The sequence below is a fragment of the Brassica napus genome, chromosome A5 (genome assembly GCF_020379485.1).
Source record: "Brassica napus cultivar Da-Ae chromosome A5, Da-Ae, whole genome shotgun sequence".
In the NCBI taxonomy this organism is placed as follows: Eukaryota; Viridiplantae; Streptophyta; class Magnoliopsida; order Brassicales; family Brassicaceae; genus Brassica; species Brassica napus.
The window spans coordinates 22,542,960-22,550,473 of NC_063438.1; the positions used below are offsets into that span (position 1 = coordinate 22,542,960).

Sequence of the window (7,514 nt, forward strand, 5' to 3'; positions counted from 1 at the left end):
CCTTCTAGTGCTATTTTTGAGACATAAACTTCAAAAGGTGCTATTATTGACAATTGTCAATTCCAAAACCCTACCCCTTAACTCTAAACCCTAAGGTTTGGATTAATTAACCCAAGGGGTATAAGTGTATATTTACCTCTGAAACCTATTTTTGTGACTTTGAACCTTGAGTGCTACTTTGGGAACATAAACTTGGTTTGGTGCTATCCTAGTCTTTTTCTCATTTATTAATGTAAACAACGTACAAGTTCATAATAACACTAGGATAGGTAAGAAAAAAAATATTTAATTTATTCTCAACTTGAAAATGATTTTAAATATATTTGTTATTCAGTTTTGTTATTTTTATTGGAAATCATATGTTTATCTAGCTAATAAAGAAATTTCTTTTTTATTTTATATACTAGCATTATTCAAAATTGCGGTTGAGATTCACATATATGTTTTTTTCTCTTTTATATATTGTTAGTATTTTTTTTACATTCTCTTTGAAATCCAATATTATTTCAAATTATGTAAAAAGTAAAATTTACCTATTATTTACGCTTATAGATTTACATATTTTATAATTATCAAATAAAACCATATTATCATCCAAAATAGTAAGGATTTTCTAAAAAATATTATTGTTTAGTTTTCAAGGGATAATTAGTGATTATATTATTTTGATTTCCTTTATTTCTTTGGTGGAACTATGATTAGTTAAAATAAAAGCAAGTTTACCCACCACAAAAGAAGGTCAAGTTTATAGTGAAAACACCTGATTTTGCAGAAGATACCTGATTTTGCCACTACATCAGCCACTGCATTACATAATCTAGGAATACGATATAAAAATTAAGCTTTAAAGAATCTGATAAAATGGTAAATACCACTAATATCTTTGCTGAGTCCTTAGCTTAGCAGAATTCCAAGTTTCTAACTAACAACGGTGAATTAGACGATATGAATGCCTTAAAATCCAGACAAAAATCTGAATACTTTGTCTATCATTAGGAAGAATACAATACTTATAAAAAATACATAAACGATATGATGGAGCTGTTTTCATTTGAGGCATGAACCTAAAACATTCTTTGATTCAAGAAAAAAATCTAAAACATATTTTGTTTACACTATTTGACAGAACACAACTTTCAAAATAATCAACGGAGCTGCTTTCATTTGATGCATGATAAGTGATACCTACAAATAAGTAGGTTCATCTTTCAGATTCATCATAGCTAAGTCAATCTCCTCTCTAGATCATCCACTTCAGTAGATTCCAAGCTGCAAGAATATTTGAACACTGAAAAGAATGAGTTATCTATTTCTGGTAAACTTAATATATTAAAGTAAGCAAAATAAATTGTATTTCTTGTTCTTCATTATATTCCTGGTAAACTTAATAGATCAAAGTAACCAAAATATAAAAGTAAGAAAACAAATATACATGATGTTGTTTTAGTTTTGAAAGTCATCACTTTCCCTAGTTATATAATATAAAACGTTACTTTTTTGAACATTATATAAACGTTATTTTAAATAAATGTATTGCCGTTGCCCAAAAAAATAATAATAGATGTATTGTCTTTGCGTAAATTTGTAGTGTGCAGAGTGCAACGAAGGGAGGAGGACTTGAGACCGAAGACGTAAGCAACTCTGCTGCATCTCCAAACGCATCCCCAACTTTCTCTCCTGTGTTTTCGATCAGTGTTTTGGTTGTCGCGTTTAGGGTGGTTCAACGCCTTTGGTGAAAGCTGTGCGGATCTAATTTTAACAACAGCATCGTTCGATTCATCTAAGAGAAATAAGAGATCATCAACCAAAGATGATAGGAAGAAAGAGTTAATTAGTCCGAGATGATTATTTTTAGAACGGCTAAAAGCTTGTGTGTGTCCTAAAGTTATAATGATCCGAGATCCACCTAAGCAGCAGCTGCCTCTGAGAATGTTTTGAGATATTTCAGCTTCATTGCTAGCAGAAACCTTGGCTTCCTGCATCGCATCTACTATAAATTTTGTGAATGACATGAGCTCATCTTCTTCCACATGCAGTGCACATTTCAATTCCGAACTTAAGGATCAAAGTGTAATAATAGAGACTTTTGGGTGATGTCATTAAGGACGAACAGATATAGCGTTGGAGGAAAAAATAGTAGCTTCTAATAGAAACATAAGAAGCACATACATACAAAATCATAGCTTCTAATACATTGGATATTTCAATTCAAAACTTAAGAATCAAAGTATAACACAGAAACTATTTGGATGATATCACCAAGGAGCAAATTAAAGCTAGCAGTCTTCACACCGTGGCTTCTAATATGAAGCTGGTAAGCACATAGATGGAAAAATACTCAACACATACAAAACTACCTCACAGCTTTAATGGTAGACTCTCCACCTAACTCTTTGCTTTCATCGAATACAACCTTTGGTGACGGAGGCAACCAATCGTCATCACCCGCTACAATCACTTTCACATCTTCATCTTTCTTTACAACCTACATAAAAGCAATTATTAAATGTTTCAGAAAAAAAAGGTGTGGTTTTTACTAATCCATACAAAGATTCAAGTTCCAATAAGGTTATTGATAAGACCAAAACTAAGGACACGTAAACAGAACAAAGAACAACCGCAAGGATCAAACAACAGTTTCAAGTATTCCATAGCCTTAAGCATATCAACTTTTTTTCTCCCATCTTTTGTGAGTTGTGAATTTCAATATACACAAAGAACTCAGTGAGCAAGACAATCATAAGATCAATGCTTAATTTGTGGCAACCTTTTGCTGTCTTCCTAACTTGTACTTCCAAGACATCAGATTCAAGATTTTCAAACCGAGAAAAAGAATTTAATCTCTATATTTTCAAGCTCCGTCGCCAAATCAATAACAGAGACTCACTGTCAATGCAGTTACGAACTCAAGCGGAGGAACAGAGCAAACCTGGGAATCAAGCAGCAACATATCGACTCCCATGAGTTCGCCACCGCATCTGATGTTCCTGGCCTCCCAATAACAGAGCAACCACACTTGAAAGGTGGAATAGCATCAGCCATACTGAAAATAAAATTACTGGTTTCGGAATACGAAAGGAGGAGATGATTCTCATAGCATGAAAGCATACCCCTTTATAGTCGAAATTCAACCGCCTTTCATGAGTTAAGATCGCATTCAAGAGAGATCATGGGTATGTATTTAAGAAAGAGTTGAAGAGGGCCGGTATCACTGCAGATTGATAAGGAAGAAGATGAAACGCTCGCTCTTGGAGCACAGGTTAAGCCTCGATCTCCAACGGCGGAGAAGTACGCTTCAATCCTAATTGCAAAACGACAGTTAATACGGGTTTAAACTTAGACATACTGGATTCGGGCTGGAAAGATTTTGAGAATACAGATAAGGCCCGTAAAAACGAAGCCCATAAGCCGACCAAAATTAATGAAACGCTGCGGATCAGAATACAGGACACGTGTCGAGCAGTCTGAAGCCGAATTTCTGACCTGGCGTCCGACGTGTCACAACCTGGAGAGAAAGAACTGTCTTTTATATATAAAAACTAGGATCGGCCCGCCCTACGGGCGGGAAGTTATAATAAAAACTATTTTATATGATTTTATATAAATCTATGAAGCATTTAAAATCATTATAGAAAATTGTATTACATACAAACAAATAATGATAACTTTAAAATATTCAATTTATTTGAGTAGAATATCATAACTTTAATAATATTTTCACAACAATTTTATCTTTATTTTACTATTCATTTTGGAGATTATATACTTATCTAACTATTATATAATTTAAAATTAAAATTATTTACTTTATTTCATTGTTTGTTTTAGTCTATGGATTAAAAATTACAGTCAATTGGATTCAGTAGAGTTATAAATAATAAGTGAACTTTCCGTTAATTTCTATTTCATTTATATGTTTTTTTTATGAATTAAATTATTTTTATTTTTAAAGATATATTTTCTGAAAATTAATTACACATGGAAAAGAAATAACTTATTCATTAATATTTTAAAATCTATCTAATTACATTGGAGCGCTCACGTTTATTTTGTGTAATGATTTTTTTGATGGCCTTCCAACTTTAATCTCTCATTGTCTTATTTTACATCCATTCAGTCTTGTTCAAGTAGATTCTCCGGACTGCTAACTTTTCCCTACATAACATGAGAATATCGTATAGACAAATGGCATTGATATAAAAACTTTGTGTTGATGTTCGAAAGTGATGCATCCCTAAGTTGACACTATTTTTATGGTAATATTTTTGTATGTTTTTCACATACTGAGCTCCTGCTTTCCGAGTGGAAAGGCATCTCGTCATTAGATCAACGTAGCTGATTAGTGGTGCTCATGGATGGTCTGTAACGAATAGATACATATGTTCTTGTAGACCTAGGGATCCAGAGCGGTCTACAAAAACACTAATACATATTTATAATGATTGCATGACATTTCCAACATTGATCTTTGAAAATTAACCATATTTATAATCTATGGAATAAGTTCAGGATTTTTCTTCAAAAATAAATAAGGTGAGGGTTTTATTAATTTTTTAATTCTTTTTTAGAAGAAATTATCTCACACATATTGGTCTCGCCCAAAAATAATAACCAAATGTTTTGATTTTGACCCATTTAATGTGTATTTGAAACCACTTGTAAAGCTCATTCAGGATTTTTTAAAATAATAACAATTCCTGGAGAACCAATGATCATATATGCATACTTAGAACTTCTACATACCAGTTTTATCTAAATTCTAAAGTAAAGATATTGAGCATGTACTTTTACAAAAAAAAATATTGAGCATGTTAGTGACAAACTAAATGCCATAATCCGAAACTCATATCCATACTCATAAGTCATAACCATTATAACACTAATACAACACGTGGAAGATCATGGCATCAACATCTAAGCAAGTGGCCTTTGATTAGATGAATTCTCCCGATGCAGAGAGCACCATGCTCAGCCGTAAGCTTCACCAGCAATCATTTTGAGAGCTTAGTCATTGCCGATATTTGCCCAAATCACCTCCTTTTTTCTTGGTGATACAATCTCTCCGCCGGTAAAAAATCAGAGCATAATCCAATAAGCATCTCAGTGAGTTTTTTTTGTGCAGCACTAATTTGTAATCTCTTTCTTCAATAAGTATAACATGAATCACTGACGTCTCAAATCTGAAAAAACAGATAACACTCTAATCAACGGAGAGCGGACTCTTTGTAGGGGGAACACCGAGAGTACTGAATCCGACCAGATGATTAGAAGAAATCCAACAACAATGATGATTGAGAAGGAGAAAGCGATGAATCTCAGGGAAAGGAACTCCCAGATTTATAGTAGTAGATTCATAAGGAGGTGTGTATTGATTGAGACGTGGTGGTAGTAGTGGGTCGGTGGCGTTTATGAGGAGGTTAATGGAGCATTGATAGCGGTGATTGAATGCAAGCGTTTTACGTAACGGTGCCGGATCTCCAAAGCCGCTGGGAAGCACATCGTTCATCACGACGGCGTCTTCGCTTTCCAAAGAACCGTTTGAAAAGAGGGTCGGTTGACGTGAGAAATCATTATGGGCTTAGGTTTGTGAAATTATGGAAGCCCAACTATTAAACAACCTAATCAATAACTTTTCTAGCGTTTATTTTTAGAAGCCCAACATGTGATGAACGAAGAAAGTCCATCCCGACGTGCGGTTAAATGAAACGCCGAGTTTCATTAATGGGGACACGTGGCAGCGCGAGAAAGCTCAACTTTCCTAGGTGGAATCCTAGGTGGCACATCCTGGAGAGAACAAACCTTACTTTATATATAAAGATACATTTGTTCTAGTTGGAGAAGATGGACAAACAAAATTAATTAATTACAAAAAGGGACGGCGGAGATTTTAATAGCCAATCTGCAGTATCTGAATCGAACGGCTACGATGCCATCTCAGGGATGTGGAGAATACCCGCCAATAAATCGAAGGTTTGGGCTTTATGGGCCTAGTTTATACCTTCTGATGGAGTGATGGGTCATGAGACTCGTTGTAGGCCCATTAATGCTCGAAAATTCAAAATAAAATAAAATCTGCAATACATGACAATGATATGTATATATCGACGTGGTTGTGTAACCAATTGACTGAAATATATATATTTTTTTATGAAACGTGAGGATTAGGAAGGTTTTATTGTATTTAATTTAGAATAACCAAGTGAATGTGATATACTAACCAATTTTTTAATTGTAGGTCTTATTCTATTATAATTGTTATCACTAACCAATTCTTGTCGGCAATAAGATATTGGTGACAACTCATTTTACTTTGAACACACAAAAATTACTGATAAAATCAACTTACACATTGCATGATAACATGATCCATATAAAATTACCATGGAAATACCATTTTCAGCTAAACATGTACGGTGTGCACAAAAAAGAAGAAGCCATGTGCTTATGCTTCGTGATCGGGTTTGGAAATGAAAGTTGAAAGAAAAACTCTTGAGATTCAAGGAATTGTTGTTAGTCGACATTGTTGACTACAATCTCATTTTCACCAAAATAAACAAATATAAAACGTGTATATATTATATACGATAGATTAATCGTGTAAACATGATAGTTTACCAGATAGAGAGACATGGCATGTATATATGCACTCTTTTTGGACACCGGCTCTGTACGTAGCAGATATAGCAGCAATTTGCGTATGGCACCAGTTGATTGTGTTATCATTTTACACAAGAATCTCCTCTTTTATCCCATTGAAGTTGACGTATATCTATATAAATGCGAAATAAAGCTACTAAACGTCGTATACATGAACCATGAAATGGACGTTTAAGGTTCTGACATGTTCATAATTCATAAAACATTTACAATTTATGTCATGAACCTTGTAACCGTAAATACAATAAGATGTCATACAAAATAGTGGTTGGATGATATATACAAAAATTAATAAATATCACTATAATTTAAGTAAGCTTGTATATATTTCTTAAACAAGACTTCCGACAATATTGTTGGTTTGATTTGGATGCAATGCATGTGTGGTTTAGACAAAAAAAAAAAAAAAGAGCTTCCACAATCACTGGTTCCTTGTTTCTAAATTATTTCTTATCATTGTTATTAATTAAGACCCTAATATCTTACTTGCTAGTAGGACAGATTTGATGTAACCCAACAACTGCAAGACCATAACAACTTAATTAATCAAACATCAAGGAATGAAAAAGGCTAAAATATAGATAAGAAAAGTATATATAAACTAATGTTTTTTTTTTTGTCCCAAAAAAAACTAATGTTTTTAAATGAAAGATAAAGAACGACGAATTAAAATAGAGAAGAAAAAGAGTAAAATATCAACAACAACACCAACTAAACCATTGTTGGTTAGCTTGTGGAGGCGGACACTAATCATGCAATTGTTTGTTACCTGTATTCTGAATTATTGTTCTACTTCTACAACCAATCAGCTTAATTTCTTTCTTTTTGGTATAAAATTGTTTAATTTATTTTTCTGA

The 7,514-nt window shown here is 33.2% G+C and overlaps 1 long non-coding RNA gene across 2 annotated transcripts; it reads right to left on the reverse strand.

Moving 5' to 3' along the window:
- Nucleotides 1-2,127: 2,127 nt before the first annotated feature.
- LOC125609014 lies at nucleotides 2,128-3,504 on the reverse strand. Of its 2 annotated transcripts, none has more exons than XR_007339522.1 (3): nucleotides 3,111-3,504; nucleotides 2,930-3,043; nucleotides 2,128-2,485 (listed from the first exon to the last, which is right to left on the reverse strand). It is a non-coding gene; the product is annotated as an uncharacterized LOC125609014 (long non-coding RNA). The 2 variants fall into 2 exon arrangements; XR_007339521.1 differs by having other exon boundaries at nucleotides 2,930-3,015; nucleotides 3,111-3,491.
- Between the last annotated feature and the right edge of the window lie 4,010 nt (nucleotides 3,505-7,514).